At 34.2% G+C, this 18739-nt stretch overlaps 1 protein-coding gene across 2 annotated transcripts in view; it reads left to right on the top strand.

Moving 5' to 3' along the window:
- Nucleotides 1-1230: 1230 nt before the first annotated feature.
- Nucleotides 1231-18739, top strand: part of frmd6 (FERM domain containing 6) — a 36476-nt gene continuing 18967 nt past the window's right edge. The window contains exon 1 of one of the 2 annotated variants that reach the window (XR_015504938.2): nucleotides 1231-1447. The gene's annotated coding sequence lies outside the window, so the exon portion shown is untranslated. 2 annotated transcript variants of the gene reach the window in all.

An 18739-nucleotide genomic window follows, 5' to 3' on the forward strand; every position in this document is an offset into this window, starting at 1 on the left:
TATATGTGTGTGTATATATGTGTGTGTGTGTGTGTGTGTGTGTGTGTGTGTGTGTGTGTGTATATATATATATATATATATATATATATCAAAACCTATATCTCCTATAGCTATATCTATATACCTATATCTCTTAGCAGGGTAGCAAAGAAGTAAACAAAAATAGGAAAAACAAAGTTAAAAGACAATCCCATGAAGCCACGCAAATACCCTAGTCAAATAAAAATGATTCAATAAAACTGTGTAGTTAGAATCGTTGATTAAATATTTACGGTTTGTTGAAAATATGCTTGAATACATTGAGAGCATAGATAGACAAACTTAAATACGTCATTCATTGAACTTTATAGAAGTGGGAGGGGCTAGTTATCTTTTGTTGTCCCTTTTTTCTCGCTGCAGTTCTCTGATTGGTTGGACTTTCTGTACAGTATTGTGGGTAATGTAATTTTTTTTGCATAAATATGTCTACTTGATGTTGATGCGAACAAATTAAACAGGTTGAACAAAACCTCATAGCTCAAGAGTTGTCAGAGAAAATGAGTTTTTACATATGGAATCTGTAACCTGATTGTTGTGCTCTTTTTTCCCTAGGTGACAAAGAAAATTCACTAAATTTAATAATAAACGATTTATTTAATAACTAAAACACAATACCAAAGTTGGGAAATAATAAACTGTCAAAATTAAGTCATTTGTGATTTGGAAACAAGGTTATTCCCGTCCACTTTCAACTTACTGCATTCCCAAATTTCAGTACATGCGCAAAAGGGACGACAGTTTCCCCTCTCCAGTTCTCATCAGGCTGCGAATGTACCAACTGTACTACGGCGAAGGCTTGGATTATAAATATTAATCAAGTTACTTGACGTTTTCCTGAAACGGCCAAAAGGATTGGCTGCAATTCAAAGAAAGGCGCTAGACTCCTTGCGAATCATCATGCAGATTGATTGCTCATGAATATTAAATTGTCCAAACGACTAGACGCTCCAGGAGGGTTACTAAGCAACGCTTACAGAGCCTCATTAATATTCATTATTGTAAGCCTTCGCTTTAGTATCGTGATTCGTCGTTTCTCTGGAAAGGTATGTTGAGCAGCCGTGGACACTACCAACGTCAGCTGCAGAGGGGTGGTCTTTCGGACACGCTTGGTTAAATGTAAACACATCGACCGCACAAAGATAGCACAGCCGCTCCGTTGCTTTTAAAAATTAGGGGAAAGAGGCGCCTTGTAGCAGACGGGTTTCCGGCCGATTCCTTTGGTGTTTGTCACCCCTCCTACACACGTTTGGGAAATTCCCTCCACATGTATAGTGGTTTGTGAGTGTTGGGGAGCCCGATGGGGTTGAGTTCGCAGCTCTGGATTATGCGCTAGACTGCCGAGAGTTACAAGGAGGAAAGTGTGATTGGGAATACTTTGGGAATACGCGGAATTAACGCCTCGGAGAGGGTGAGTTTAGTTCTTTTAACTTTGTTGTATCGTTTGTGTGGTGGTCAGTGTTTAGGGAGGATTTAGTGTCCTTGTATTTTCTAAATAACTTATTCTACGTGGCAACGCTGGCCCGCAGAATCCCATATAACGTTACACACGCGCGCGCACTGGACGCGACGGAGCTTGACCAAAACATTGTGCATTTTCTGCCTTGCAGATTTAAAATGGAAACGATTGTTTGCACCAAAATCCAGTGGACACTTTTAATTTTACTATAGTAAAACCGCGGCAACTTCCCAATGCCTTCAAATAAAAAAATGGCACAGTTCTGAAAGTTTCTTACATTGTTCCACGGTGATTTTTAACCCTGATCATGGTATTATAGTGAAACCTTTAGTTACCAGTCATTTTTGTTGAGTTAAATTTTACTATAGTAAAACCGTGGCGACTTACTATTGGCTTCATATAAAAAGAAACAATGACACGCTTCTGAAAGTTTCTTACATTGTTCAAAGATAGTATTTCACCCAGATAATGTTATTTTAGTTGAACCTTTAGTTAACCACCAGTCATTTTTGTAAGGAGTTTTCCAATGATTTTCTTAAAACAAGTTCTAGACCTTTATATGACATGCTGGCTATTTTTGGAGCAATGTGTTGATACTTGGGTTGTTTTATAGCACCCATTCAGCCCAATGACCCACATAACATTGGGGTTATATGGGGTTTGTCCAAATTAAGGTTTGCTGTAATAGGATCCTTTGGATGTCTCTCAAAATGTGATGTGTTGCCCACCTAGACATTATTTTGGAGCATCAGATAGAAACCTTATTCTGTAAATGTTTATGAAGCGCCAAAATCACTGATAATACACATAAAGTTAATTTATTTCGAAATATAGATATGTATAATGTAATTAATAATCATTAGTGCAATACACATGATATCAATAATGAATATTGAACTAATTGTGAGCAAAACATACTTTTAAAAAAGAAATTCCATAAACATCTTTAAGTCATTCATGACATTGTTAAATACACTCATTGTTAAACATGATATTAAATTTGTGTGATTGGTGTACTTTTTAAAGTGCAAATAATTTATATTGCTCCATTGTGTTAAATAAATGGGATGTTTGCTGAAAACAATTACTTGGATTGATTTCGCAATTGCTGTGTCATGTATAACAGAATGATCCCAAACATGCAGGAAGTGATGTCATTCTCAACAGAACATGCAGGTTAATTGTACCACACAAATCGGAAAAGATTCATTCTTATTTTCTGTCTCTCCTTGTCTCTTCTGGATTCAGGAATGATCACAATTTCCTCTTTGCGGTCAGGGCGGGTTTAATATTAGCCTAGTGCAACTCTAAACCACCCGGTGTTTAAGGGTCTCACGTTTATCCTCTCTTATGTTACAGTGATTTTCTCTAAGCGCTCAAATTCTTTAATGCGTTTGCCAGATTGATGGGTTTGTAAGGTCAAAGTGTAGATTTCTGAAATGTTCCACTAGGGGGATTGCTTCTGTTGGCCCCAACAATAACCTTTTGAGAGATTTAAATTCATTTTAGGTTTGTTAAAGTTATTGATCAGTTGTATACCATGACCCATAGTTTACTTCTTTGACAACCTAAAACCTGGATGAAAACTCTAATGCTAGTTAAACATTTTGTGTCTCAGTGTTTGTGATTTTGCCCAGATTTGGATTCCATCTTTCCAGTCATACGTGTCGAATCCACTCCGTCATTGGAGACTCGTCAGTGTGTTTACTTGGATGCGGGTTTGCCTGAGTCGGCCTGTAGTCACATCCTGTGTGTGTTCACATGTCGTGCCCTGAAGAATTTTACCAGGCATAGTGTTACATATTTGCTTTTTGTGTTTTTGTTTGTGGCGGTTTGGTACCAGGAAGCATTTTCTGCTCTCCTTTTGTTTCCTTTCTATTTTCTTTTTTTAACCTCGGGATGTTTTCTCTGCCCTTCATTTGTGTGCGTTTTAATGTGCGCGTGTGTTTGTGGGTGTGTTTCTTTAGTCTTATTTGCCTTGAAGGCAGCTAGAATAGATGTTCAAAAAAAGATTTCTCCCAAGAGTGTAAAGATTCCACTGCCATCTCTGGTGTAACGTGTGTGTGTGTGTGTGTGTGTGTGTGTGTTTGCAAAATGCTGTGATTAAGCGATTCTGGAGAAAATGGCTCTTCTGCTTCTGTTTTTCTGTCTTTTTAAATGTTAAATGATTATGCAAGTTGAATCTGATAGGGACATTGAAATTGTGCTCTTGAGAAATATACTTAGTCTAGGTATTGCTGAAATATTGTGTCATAACCATTTCCCATTAAATATAGATAAAAATTTGTGCACATTTTCTATCTTAAAAAGTATTAAAATTAGGGCTGGGCGATATGGCGAAAATGAAATCTGGATAATTATTTTTCATATTAAACAAAAATAAAATGTATTTCAATACAAGTTGTTAATGCTTCTAGATTTAAAAGTACCCCAGCATTGACTGAAGCCACAAAAATTAGAGGGTCCATTAAATGGCATAACATATTTTCGGCTGATAAATTTTACATCTCTAATATGATGAAGAGCCTTTATTTGTCACAATACTGTTATTTACATTGAAATTGAATCCCTCCAACCATACACAAACATCACACATTTCAGGGGAAGGCTGGTCAGTCAAGAAGTAGCATAAAAAATTGGAAATTATTAGATGCATTGGGGAAAAAATGAGGTGAAAAAAGCCTTTTCCAGACTATACTTAAAGTAGGGCAATATCAACACACTTTTAGATTCTCATTGTTGCACATTTCTGCTGTGTGATTGGTTCTTAGATCAATATAGAGTAAAAAATCCAAAAGCTTATCATTGTTATTGATATCAATTTTATAGTGATTCGATATAATATGGTTTATTGGCCCAGCCCTAATTAAAATGCACAATCAGTGTGTCTGAAGCTTGAAGCTTGTTGATATATTCAAGAGATACAAGGATGGTCTTTTATCTGGAAAGTGCAGATCATTGGACACTCTGAAGTCTAATATTGTGCATTATAACTCATTGGACATTGGCTGTGAATACAGTCAGTGTCATATATTTTCTACAGTCTAAAAATAGTTTTTTTTGTCAAATTGTCACTGTCACAAGTAGAATGTGCTAAAGTACGTTTAACTATTTATCCTTGTTTAAAACTGAATTTATCTTCTTGACAAACTATATATAATTTGCAATACGGCTGCACGATATATTGTTTTAGCATCGATATTGCAATGTGTGTTACCACAATAGTCACATCGCAGGATATGCAATGTTAAGTTGGGATTGCAGTCGATCAACAATTGAGAATACTTGAGATTTGTGGAATCTTTGCTACGTATAACCATAACAGAGTGAAACTTTTGCATGTGTTTTAAAGACATTTCACGAGAGTGTAAAGCATTCAGCCACAACAACATAACACATTAGTAACTTTAATAGGAATTTTACTGATTTATTAATACAATAAAGACTATACAGTGTTATTTTACATTACATTATTAAACTTCTGTATCTGAATGCTGTTTGACTTTCTGGAAAACCTTGAATAACATTTTATTTTACTTTTTTATTTATTTCTCTTTGCTCTATCGTATTTATTCTTGCAATTTATTTTTTTTATACATAATTCACACTTTTATAAAATCAACCAAACCAATCTAAATTAATGATTTTTTTTTCTGAAGTAGCAAAACTTAATATTGCAATGTCATATTTTTCCAATATTGTGCAGCCCTAATTTGCATATATAGGTTTTCAAATGTGAACTCAACCAATGGGGTGAGGGGTTTAGTTTCAAAACAATGAAAGCATAATACGGATTATTGTTATTCCCCATCCATTCATTAGAGTAGATGTCCTGTTTGCATTTTTTTACTGATCAAAACCAATCCTTACTATGAATCAGAGACGACTCCTAAATGTTTAGTCTAGGAATAGTTTCCTAAAAAGTTTAGTTCCCAAAAAATCTTGACAGGCATATTTATAACAACAATCATTAGACATCAACAGACTCTATTTAAAGATCACAGCAAAGCCATAAAATGATAACACTTTTCTCTTTGCCACCATTATTCAGGTTTTTACCTACTGTATTTGTCAGAAAGACTTTTATAATCATTTAAATATAATTCAACACTCACGTTTATGCATTATAATAAGTCAGATCAGAAAAAGCATGTCATGTACCTGTTATGTTGAATGATGATGGAACATTATTTGACCTATATTTTAACATTTTATTTTTCACCAAAGCTGTTTAAAACATTACACAGTCCTTTTCTACACTGTAAAACCCAATAAGTTAAGGTAACTCAAACTATTTGAGGAAACCGACTTACTCCATTTAAGTTGAAGTAATGAGCTATTTAATTAACTAATTAACTCATAACTAGAGCTAGAGTGATATCACTAGAGTTCAAAACTCTTTTCAAATGAGTAGAATTAACTCTGTCAATTTTAAGTTAACTACACTCATTTCATTTGATAAAGTTGACTGTTCGGTTTTACAGTGTATTTAAGATGTCCTAATTGTTCTAAGTACTAAGTTGGTTGCTTTGTCGTTGACCAACTACAAAAATGTGGTAAACGGCTATGAATATTGCAAATGTGTTGTACTGATGGGTAAATTAAAGTGATTTACAAAAAATGAATCGATGATAGGGCAGTTTAAATAATGACAGGATGCTTGACCAGACAAGTAGTTTGTTAAAGGTTCAATTATGATGGTTGTTAGACTAAAAATTTGCCTACTCTTGCTACACACTTAAAAGTATGTTGTTTTTGTACTTCATAAACAGTTCAGACTTTTCAGAGCATAGCATATGTGGGCAAATTAGGGTGCATCATCTTTATGAACAACATGCAATGTGATTTGAAGGAAGTGTCTTCTCATCTAATTTTTTACCATTTAAAAGAAAGCATGCACTCTAATTGGCTGTCTCAGTGGCAGTGTGGAATGGATTAGTTTCCTGCTTGGCTTGGACCGGTTAAGCCTACATGGCTATTGTCTGTAGGTTTGTTATTGCATGTGTAGCATTCTAGTCCTTCTAATGTGGTGTGTGTGTGTGTTTGTGTAGGTCTTTGTGTTGCCTTTATAACACAGCTGTCAGAGAGAAGCATGTAATAGTCATTCTTGTGTCTTAGTATGTCAGATTATGTTGCGACTAATTTGAAGGATGCGTCGTGAAACGGTAGTTTGTGTAAAATCTTCTCAGCTGATGTTGTTTATTTGCTTGGATAGGATCATACTAAAGAAAGAAGTTTTATAAAATAGGGTTGTCACGATATTAATTCATTTTGCGATACTATAACAGCCGAAGTATTGTGATACCAAGTAGTATTGCGATACTACAGTTCAAAACTCAAATCCATTAAGTAAAGAAAATTGTCAGAAATACAATATTTTTGTTTTAATATGCCTACTTGAATTGAATTAAAAATTCCCACAATACATTAAAATAAAGATACAAATTATGCTGAAAGAAATTTTGTTATGAAAACAACATTTTTTCAGCCAAATTAGGCTTTATGCAGTGATCAAAAATTGTTTTAATGTTTCCTATATCTATTGTTTTTTCAGTCTTATCAGGTGAGATTCCAAAGTAATTTAATTTTCACTTTGTGAGTCTTTTTAAGAGATTGTCACTGTTGTTGTAGCTACTAAATCATATTGAAAGCAGCAGAAATGAACTAATTCAGATTCAAACTAAAGCATCAGAAAAACGTGCAAAAGACTACCATAATAGGCTACCAATCTACACAGTTTTGCAACCTTAGAGCGGCCCTTAGACTAATAAAATAAAATATAATATTGTTGTAAGCATTTTAGTGACTTTTCCACATGCAACATTATCTATTGTAGATAGACTGTTAATGAGGATATACTATTGTTTACAAACTACAGTGGCACCAGCAGTATTTTGGAGCCATAGTATCACAATACTAGTACAGGTAAACCGTGCAAACCTATAAAACAATGGGTTTAAAACAAACGAATAAGGACAATAGTTGGTTAGATTTAGGATACAGCTTTGTATCTGACTGGATATGTTATTGTTATTATTTAAAGTTCTTTTAAAGTTATCTGATGATCCACAGCATTTCATGTACATGATTGGCTTAGACCAGAGATTTCAGGGAAATCTGTAATAAATAAAAATACTGCGGACCATATGGCTTTTGTAATAACTTGCAGTTATTACTGATCATAACTCTAGATAAAGGATAATACATAACTGTTAATAAACATTAATACATAAAAAATGTTAGGGATGTGAATCGATTGATCCATATCAATATATTGTTAGTTACACAATTAATTAGCATTAATCGTATTGTGAGGGTTTTTTTCTGTTTAAAAAATAAGATTGACCAAAACTGCATTTCTAAAAAAAACAACAACAATATAGTAAAAAAGGTAATATTATGAAGTCTTATTCCAATTAAAATTTACTTTTGTTTCTTTTATGTCATTTATTCCTGTAATTGCAAAGCTAGATTTTCACCATCCGTCTTTAGTATCTCACAATCATTCAGGAAAAAATCTAACATGAGGGTTTAAGGCTGAAGATGTGTTTTCAGGGTTATTGATGGATCTATTTTAAAAATAAAAATGTCTTTACTGTAATTTTTGATCAATTTCATGCATTCGTGCTAAATAAATGTGTACATATTTTCCAAGAACATAATATCCTTCTGATACCAATCAGTTAGTGTATTACATGTTCCAGATTTTATGTTCTCTATATTTTTATTTGACAGATTTATGTATGGACAATGTTTTCATAATTGTACACTATTATTATTATCATTATTATTATTATTGTTGTTATTATTATTATTATTATTGTTATTATAAAAGACATTTAAGTGGGGACAAAGTATGCTTTTTATAGTGACATTTAAAAAGAGCCTCGGTGCTCAGAGACAAAAATGTCCCAGTAACCTTTCAGACAGGTGTGGTTGAAAACGCATTACCATCAAATTAGGTCATGGTATTGAGAGTCATCTGTGTGTTTGCTCCATCCTGACTACAGCTGATTTATCCAAAGATCAAACACTTGCATTTGACGGCTGCTTGATATTATAAAAGCTTCACATCCATCTGATGTATTTTGTATAGTTCTCACAGTTTAATGCAAGAAGTGGTATATGTGTGTGTATTTGGTTAATTTTACTTTCTTGTTATTTGCCCTAAAGAGAATTACATGGCCGCAAAAGATTTGTCCTGATTTTTGTTTCCTAAATCGCTAATAGCAATGTTGTTATCATAATTATTATTAATAACAGTTTGCTATGTCATAGCACAGTGTATCAAATTACCACTATTTACACCCGTTTAATAGATTTCAGCATGATGTTCCTCCTTTTTTTATCCTGTATTATATTCTTTTATTTTAAACTGTGATTTGTAAACTCTCCCTGTAGTGCTGAGCAACAATGAATTCTTACATATTACAGTATAAGTCATCTTATATCTTCTTAATGATTTTATATATATCCTTTTCTGTGAATTTAATCGATTAAGAGTTTACATATTGACCACATGACCCATAAGTGGGCCCACACAGAATCTGTGTGCGCAGATTTCTAGCCCATTGAGTCTATGTATTTACTTGTGTGTGTAAAAATGTTCATTTGATTAATTTACAATACAGTTTGTAACGTAATACTTTTCCCGTCTTTATAGAGATATTATACGAGAGACTTGCTTTGTTTGCCAAATAAATGGATCTAATTGGATTTGCATTGGGAACATTAAATAAAAGTTCAAAATGTATTACTTTTATTAGTAACTAAATTGTTTTTAGTTATGATGCTTCTAAAATTATCCTGCATAAAGCTGCTGATTTTTGTTTTTGTTTTTCAAAATTCTCTGCAGAAATAGCAAAAAATGTCTGTAGATTCTGTCTGGCTTACCCTTGAGGACTGTTTCTTTTTTACATCCTTATATACTCAAAACTGTACTCATTCTTTTGTGTATTTTTTTTCCTTAATTTATTTAGAACTTCTAGGCAAATGTTTGATTTAAGAATGTAGAAACCATAAATATTAATGAAATGTAAAACTCTTTTTGAAAACTTGTTTAAATGGCTTTACACAGTCAGTGGAGTTTCTGCAATATTATGGAATTTTAAGACGTCCATGCCTGACATTAAAAAGTTAGAAAATTTCATATTTGTTTTTTCCAAAGTCTTGGAATATCAGGGATATTTTGTTTGTCATTTTTAAATTTCACTTGCCTCCCATTAATTGTGTTTTCCTCTGTTTTATCATGTTGTTTCATGTGTTTTACCTGTGGTTAAGCTTTTTCACTGCCATTTTATTTCTTTTTTCCATTTGGAAACAGTCAATCAAATGCAGTCACCAGGCTCTATCTGTTAAAAAAATGACTGTATCTCTCAACCAGTCACTCCTAGATTTTGCGCAACATCTCATGATTTTTGCAGCATAAAATGACTCATTAAAATTTTTGTTTATTTGTGGCAGTATTTTTTTAAAGCAATTTCTTTTATTGTTTTGCTGTGAAAATATACACATAATTACAAATCTTTGTTCTTCAAGATTAAGATCCCATAATGCAATTCTAAACATGAATAAAAAAAAAAATGATTTACAAAATACAGAAAACCATTTTCAAGGAGGCCCAAAATTAGCAGGAAATCTGTGTTATGGAAATATGGCTAAAGTCAGGGAATTAGACATTTGGCTTAGAGTGGGAACCCTGAATATCGCTAAATAAAATGCAAAATGTAAAGGAAAGCATCCCTGTGGTGGTATGTAAAAAAAAAAAAACCCAGAACTATTTCTTTTTCAACACCCTCAAACTAACGAGAGCATTATATGAAATGATATTACATTTCAATACCTTATACACTGTCATATTGCACAGCTCGACTCCCTTGCCAAGGGCTCTTCAAAAGCTTTTGTACAAGGAGAACTTATCTGCTTCCTTTCACGGATTAATGAACCATATACAATGGCTTTAATAACAGGTGTACAGAAGTGTTCAAGTTCTCCTCCGCTTGTGTCTTCTAGCACAGCATAAAGAAACAGTTGAGTGCGTTTCAAAAGGGGAATGTGTCTGGGATTAGAATCACACTAAATAACTGTGGACCGACCGTGTCTGAGCAGGTCTGGACATGCCGATTCCACCTATCAGTGGCATTTCCTTGCCTCTCATTCTTTCATGCTTGTTTGTTTTTTTTCTAGAAATTTCTTCGTAAATTTTCCTCCATAAATCTGGAAGGTTTTTCTGTTTGCATGGCTTCTAGTGTTTCTTGTTCTGAGAGGTAAAAGCGGAGTGGATGATGTAAGGCGGTTTATAAAAGCTAAACCCTGGCACTTCAGCAGTCGTCTTTTAAGATAAGGTAAGATTCGATCCCTTAAGGCAAAAGGAGGCGGTAGAGCCGGATGACAGGCGTAACATAGACCTTAATACCGTAGCAGATAACTGTCTGTGACTGGGATTTTATATGTGGGCTTTACTGGTCTCAGAAAATAATCCAGGAAGTTTCTCTGGTCTTGCAAAAAACAGAAATACCACACAGAATGTCACGCATACTAAAAAAAGGAATCATCATGCAATCCTGTTTCATTTAGTTTCATCAAGCTCTGTTTGAAATGGTATCTAAATGTAAATTTAATCATGTCATGGATTATATGTTATCTATGTATCTTATGTCGCACAGGTATTGTTTTGCAATTGCTAAAAATGAATGCATTGAATAGGTGTAAATTGATTTTCCTTTATTTCTAAGAATCATTATATTAAGTAATATTGAATAATTTTTAGAATTTAGATTTATTTATCAAAGATTGAATTGAAAAATAATATTTAACTTTCAATATAATTTTTTTTGAGTTGTATTAATTTCTTTATTTGTTTGTGTGTCATTTCTTGTTGAAATATGAAGTTGTTCTCGTCATGTCTTGTTTTTTGTGTATTGATATTGCCATAAAATAGCCATGTTACTGATATGGCAATAAATAAATCAGCAAAATAAAATTATTTTGCGCAGTGGTTAGCATTATCGCCCCACAGAAAGAAGGTCGCTGGTTCGAGCCCCTGCAGAATCAGTTGGCATTTCTGTGTGGAGTTTGCATGTTTTCCCTGTGTTTGCGTGAATTTCCTCCAGGTTCTTTGGTTTCCCCCACAAGTCCAAAAAGATGTGGTATAGATGAATTGGGAAAGCTAAATTTTCCGTAGTGTATGAGTGTGTATGGATATTTCCCAGTGATGGGTTGCAGCTGGAAGGGCATCTGCAGTGTAAAACATATGCTGGATTAGTTGGCGGTTCATTCAGCTGTTGCGACCCCAGATTAATAAAGGGACTAAGCTGAAAAGAAAATTAATGAATGAATATGCATTGCTAAGTCTTATGGCTCGTTGCAAGTCTTGCAAGTCTTATGGCTCTTTTCCACTGAGTGGTACGGTACAGTTTGGTATGCTTTTATGGCCGTTTTTACTGTCAAAAGGTATCAAAAAGTGAACCAAACCATACCACTTTTTGAGTAACCATTTGAAAGGGTATCTAGCACAACAAAAAGGGTACCAAAAGGTGGAGAGAGACATACAGCTAAACACTATTGGTTTACAGAGAAGCGTCACTAGCTCGTGCACAAGCCAGGAGAATGAAAACAAAGGTAGAACCATTTTTTAACAGACGAGATACACTCAATACGTCATAATAATATATACATATAAGAACAAGCCATGGTCGACCCAAGCTTAAACAAAACTTTTCGTCATCTTGATGAACAGCCACAAAGCCAAGAAGAAGAGCAGAGTCTACCCTGTGCCCCGTTGTTGTTTACAAGGCCATCTAAACTTGAGCGGTTTTCCTTTCTCGAGAGAGAGCTCGCTTGCCTGTCTATATTTGAAATAGTGAACTTCTTGAGCTGATGATAACAACGTGCACATGATTTATTGAAGTGCTTCTGGCGTCTGATCCTTTCAGAAACCGCCAGCTTGACAAAACAAAGGAGCAAATGATTCTTTCAGCAACATAAAGCTTAAACAAACTACCTTGTTTAATTATTATCACCACCCTTTTTACTATTATGAATTCGGAATGATGGAATTACTTCCTAACAAGAGTTTACATGTGCTGGTGAAGATTAAAGATACAGAGAGTTACTGTCGCTGTTGTTTTTGAACTCAAAAAAGGACTAAATGTATGCTGTGTGTAGTTTTTTTGTAATTGGTAACATATCAGAGAGTGTATGGGTCTGTATGTGTTCATTTATGTTGCATTTATTTCATCTGATATAATTGCAGATGCTATTTCTTCCTATTATTGATCTTCATTTATAATCAATTTATGTCCATGGAAAGGTTAGTAATAAACATTTTAACACAAGTGTTTATGTGTGTAAAGCATCTGTTTGTAATAAGTGCTTTTTATATGATATAAGAACGACCCGTAAAGCTTCACTTTGACATTTCCTCACGCAAGAATGACGTCGACTGAAACTTTTTATCGTACACCACAACCACCACCATTGGTACAGTGGAAACGCAAGCCTGTTAAAGCTGACCCATACTGACCTGTACTGTACCGTACCATACCGTACCACTTAGTGGAAACGGCCATTAATGTGACAATTTTAAATGTGTTTTTTTTTCATTAACATTTTTTGAACCCTCAGATTCCAGATTTTCAAATAGTTGTCCTAACAAACCAAATATCAACTGAAAGATTATTTAACCCACTGACTTGATGTACATTTCAAAAAGTGATTAGTTACTTTACTTTTAAAAAAATTTGTAAATCCATTGTAACTTGGAATGATTAAGTGGACTTGTGCTTATTCTCTTAATGAGTTATAGGTGTGTTTTGAGAATAAACCAATCAGAGTCTCATCTCTCGTTCCCTGTAAGTGAATTCCATGGCGCATTTGCTATTGACATGGCAGACTTTGTAAGTGGAGAAACTGAACGCTTCTAGCGAGAAAACAGTTAAACAGAGCATCTGCAGTGCAAGGATAAAGAATGAGCCTACTCCAATCGCCCTTTACTTTCACTTTCTCTTTCTCTCTTTCATGGATAAATGTTGTGTGCACAGACAGCCATTACCCTACATAAATCATTTTTGTTTTGTTAAGCTCAGATTTGTTTCAAAACTTTTTCTAAATTCAGTTCTAATTTTCAGCAAAGAAATAAATAAACAATAATAACGAAGTGCAATCAAAAACTTACAATTACAAAATAAGTGTCAATTTTAGTACAGGGTCATGTTTTTGAGGTCATTTGGGCTGTTTGACTTCTTGCATCTGAACAGTTAGTGTAGGCAATCTTTTACTTCAAATCAGTCCCTTATGAACTTCTGACAGTAATACGAAAAGCCAAAATCTACGTCATTGTCATCTCATGTATGCATATAAACGTTACACATCTGTAGTACGTGTGTGTGTGTGTGTGTGTGTGTTAAAGAGAGAATCAAAGGCCTCTATTGTTGGAATGAGAAACAGATGTTGGGTGGAATTCTCCTGACTGCTGCACATTTTCGTCTTTTCTGTCTTTCTCTCATACAAAGTCTTTCCCATACTCTGTTTTGCATTTTTCTTTACTCCCCCCCCCCCACCCCCCCCAAATGTATGATCCTACATTTATTTATTGCAGTATTACAGTAGAACTAACTTTTATTAAAGACCAGCTGAGAGAGCTGAGAAAAATGTTGTAGGAGCAAAGTTCTGCAAACCACAGAATATTTTAATACTAATTCATGGAGAAATATGCCTTGAAGAAAACAAAACAAACGTTGTTGTAGAAAATAAGTCTTTTGAAGGTAATGAGTTAGTTTCACTTCATTTGTCCTTTTGGGATTTTTTTTTTCATCTATGGCAAGGCAACTCAAGGAATCAACAGTTTGAGTTTAATTTAATTATGCTGTAAAACTGAAAGCATATCAAACTGATCTCTACTAAGAATTGTTTTTTTTTATTTCCATGTTTAGCCCTTGGTTATAAATAGAGTGAAGAGGCAGATCGAGATGGGGAAAATGACATAAGTGCTAATTAGCTTTGAAAAAGGGTGGTGGAATCCACTCTTGATGTTTTAAGCTTACATAAACATGGTGCTTCAGTGTTCCCTAAAAAAGGCACAAAAGCTGTTGCTGAAGTACAAACTGTAATAATTTGTGTACTTTAGATCAAAATTTGTACTTAAAGATGACAATATGCATCTTATGAAAAGGTACCACCCCAGTAACAGCTTTTTAAATTAAGTATATTTTCAAAAATATATTTTAAAGGGGACCTATTATGCAAAGATCACTTTTATAAGGGATTTAACACAGTTGCGTGACAACAGTCTGTAATTGTAACCAGCGTCTAATAGTAAAAAGATATAATTTTTTTTTATAATCACACTTTGTAAAAACAGTTTGCAGAAACACTTTGATTGACATTCCCCTTTTGTATTTGTCATCAGAGGGGGAAAGCCCCGCCCACTTGTGACAGTCTCTTCCTCATAATCATAGGATGTTAGTCTTGTTTTGAATCTGCCACTATGCTGACACACAGGCTGTGTCTGAAATCACCTACTACTCAGTAGGTACTGCATTTGAATTTGAATTTAGTACTCAACTATGGAACCAGATTAGTCTCAAAAGAAATTCACGCAAAAGACACGATGTACACATGCGTAGCCAAATTCACGTGCATAAAACCAAATTCACGTGCGTAAAATATTTATTTATATTCACAAAAAAATTTCACATGCACAAAATAAAAATACATTTTCATAAAATACGTTTTACAAATGCAAAACACCATTTGCAAATGTTTAAGAGTGTACAAAAAGTTTAGAATGTTTAAAACTTGTGAGTTCATCCTGAATGAGAACGTGCAAATCCTCTTTCACGTACGACTCCCCCTGGATATGTGTGTGTGTGTATTTTTGAGACTTTCCTGCCAGAGTCAGGACTACTCGTACCTTTCAGCCAATCAGATGAGAGCTGTATTCAATGAAACCAACTCTGCGCTTCTTTTGCGCAGACTGTTCCTCTCCAGCATGACGAACGGAGAAAGTAGCAGTCGCACTTTTTTAAAATTTATTTATTTATTTGACCATATCCTCACTCTTTTTATCTATTATTTTGCCGCAGCTCCGCTTTTCTTATTTATTGTCTCGCAGCCCCATGAGCAACATGTATCCTGCAGGGTAATTATAAGTATCATTCCGGCCACGCCAGTATTGAAGTGCCATTGTGGTCCAGTGGTCAGCACGTTGGGTTATTATGCTCTTAGACCTGTGTTTGAACCTCACCTAAGATGATATCTTTTTATTTTTTTATTGTTAAGACATATAAAACTGTAAGGTTGTTGAACATTTGAAGTTCTAAAGCAGCTGTTTTCTTGAAAAAGACGTAATAGTGTCATTAGAAACTGAAATGAAACTGAAAAAAAAAAAGATCCTTACCTGAGTAAATATCTTTTTTTTCAGTTTCATTCAGTTTCTAATGACACTATTACGTCTTTTTCAAGAAAACAGCTGCTTTAGAACTTCAAATGTTCAACAACCTTACAGTTTTATATGTCTTAACAATAAAAATGAAATTTTTTTTTATCTATTTACGTGAGGTTCGAACATGGGTCTAAGGGCATGGTAACCCAACGTGCTGACCAGGATACATGTTGCTCATGGGGCTGCGAGACAATAAATAAGAAGAGCGGAGCTGCGGCAAAATAATGGATAAAAAGAGTGAGGATATGGTCAAATAAATAAATAAATTTTAAAAAAGTGCGACTGCTGCTTTCTCCGTTCGCCATGCTGGAAGGGAACAGTCTGCACAAAAGAAGCGCAGAGTTGGTTTTATTGAATACAGCTCTCATCTGATTGGCTGAAAGGTATGAGTAGTCCTGACTCTGGCAGGAAAGTCTCAAAAACACACACACGTATCCAGGGGGAGTCGTACGTGAAAGAGGATTTGCACATTCTCATTCAGGATGAAACATTCAAAACTTTTTGTACACTCTTATACATTTGCAAATGGTGTTTTGCATTTGTGAAACGTATTTTATGAAAATGTATTTTTATTTTGTACACGTGAAATTTTTTTGTGAATATAAATAAATATTTTACGCAGGTGAATTTGGTTTTATGCACGTGAATTTGGCTATGCATGTGTACATCGTGTCTTTTGCATGAATTTCTTTTGAGACTAATCTGGTTCCATACTCAACCGGTAGAAAAGTATGTTCTATACAGTATGAATGTGAGTAGTATGAATGGAACTCGGGCATATACATCCGCTATTTTTTTTTTGTCTTGATCACGTGATGTACCCATGTCAGTTGCGTCACTTTACTCCCATTCATGAATTCTCTCGCAGGACATCCTGGATAGGCATGGACAGGTAAAAGAATCTGAAGGTATGATAACCTTGGATAAAAATATCACTGTATTGTGCTCAAACCTTTTTTCCCCTTTGAACACAATATATTTATTTTAAACATATTTTGGAAACGTAAACATGTCAGGCTAAATAATTCAAATGAATCATTGACTTCTGCTGTCTTCATTAGTTTCAAAAACACAGATTTCTTTAAAATTTAAAACGGCATCTTTTGAAATCTTTTCTGCTGAAGATACTGTTGTCTTAAAAAAAAAAAAAGAAAATGTAAATAAAAAATCTTACACATACCTTAGGAAGAGTATTACAGAAAATTTTGGTGGTTATAAAACCTTGACTTTTTCAAACCGCAGTAAACCTTGAAAACGGTTGCCGTCCCATGCCTAATTTTGGGATATCACTCACAGTGTGCATCGGATGCACTTCAGAATCTCGCCGGGAGTAGTAGGTTACCCTGGTACTTCTTACTTACGGTTTTTCAGACATACTATTCAACTCGCATACTGTTTTTATCGTGCTATATAGTATTGAAGTATATGGTTTCGGACGGAGCCCTGGGCATTTGTATCTCTGCCCTCTTTTGAAAAGAGCACAATCTCATTTGAATTTAAAGTGACAGTCACCAAAAAAGGCACAATTAGGATCAAAGCCTTAAAAGCGCAGTTTACAGAGTTATAAAACATTACTTGTTGGGTGTTTAGATCTCAAAATTCACATACATACTCTAGTGCAGGGGTGGCCAATCATGTTCCTGGAGATCTACCTTCCTGCAGATTTCAGTTGCAACCCTTATCAAACACTCCTGTCTGTAATTATCAAGTGGATTTCAGGTCCTAATTAATTGGTTCAGGTGGGTTTGATCAGGGTAGGAGCTAAACTGTACAGTAAGGTAGATCTCCAGGAACAGGATTGAGCACCCCTGCTCTAGGGACGTCAGAGACTTATTTTACACCTTGTACAAAGAGGCATAGTAGGTCCCCTTTAATTTTTGTGTATTTGGAAATTGGCTTAGTTAATCAGTTGGATTGTATTTTTGTCAGGGTAAGGTAGGGCTGCACAATTTATTGGAAAATTGTTATTAGGCCAATAGTATATGCAATATTAAATTAGTTTAATGTGTCAAGCATTTGTGTGCAGCATCCATAGCTCTCCAGTATTTGCTATTAAGTGAACCTAGAGCTGAAAGTAAATACTAATGCTGGTAGACAAGCGAAGAAAATGAAAACAGCCAATGAGAATCAGAATTTCCGCTAAGGCTCATTCTTGGTGTTTTAAAGTCTATATTATTTCAAGAGATATTTTTCAGAACTAATTCACAAATGTTTTTCTAATGAATAGGATGTTTTTTTTTTAATTGCTGATCAAATAACTTAAGTTATATCATAAAAAATATTGTTATCTCAACACTCCACAACCTTATGGCATATCACATATTTTCCCAGAATTGTGCGGCCCTTAACATGAAGCATTTCTTTGTAAATGTACTCATTCAAACAGGTTTTTATAGGTTTAGTAGAAGACTTGGATTAGTCTACAGAGGAGAAAATAAAATGATGATAAAAGCTTTAGCATAAAAATGACAAGAATTAGTCAGGTTAAAAACATTAGCTAGCTAATCTTTACAAGATATGACTTGACTTGCAGATGAGTAATAATTGTTATTTTTTTGTAATTTGTCAACAGAAGGTTTTCAGTATTGTTATGAACTGTGTCTATTTGCTTTAATATAAATATTTAATGTGCGTGTTATAAGCGGGACAAAGTATAGTATTAATTGTATAACATTAATTGTATTTTTTAATATAAGCTAATTCTAACAATAATAGATTTTTTTTTGATATAAGTTACTGCAATGCTCAATATAAACAAAAAAAGAAATGGAAGAAGAAATTAACGTGTACTGCATCATATT

This window comes from Danio rerio, chromosome 13, assembly GCF_052040795.2.
Source record: "Danio rerio strain M-AB ecotype USA chromosome 13, GRCz13ab, whole genome shotgun sequence".
Lineage (NCBI taxonomy): Eukaryota > Metazoa > Chordata > Actinopteri > Cypriniformes > Danionidae > Danio > Danio rerio.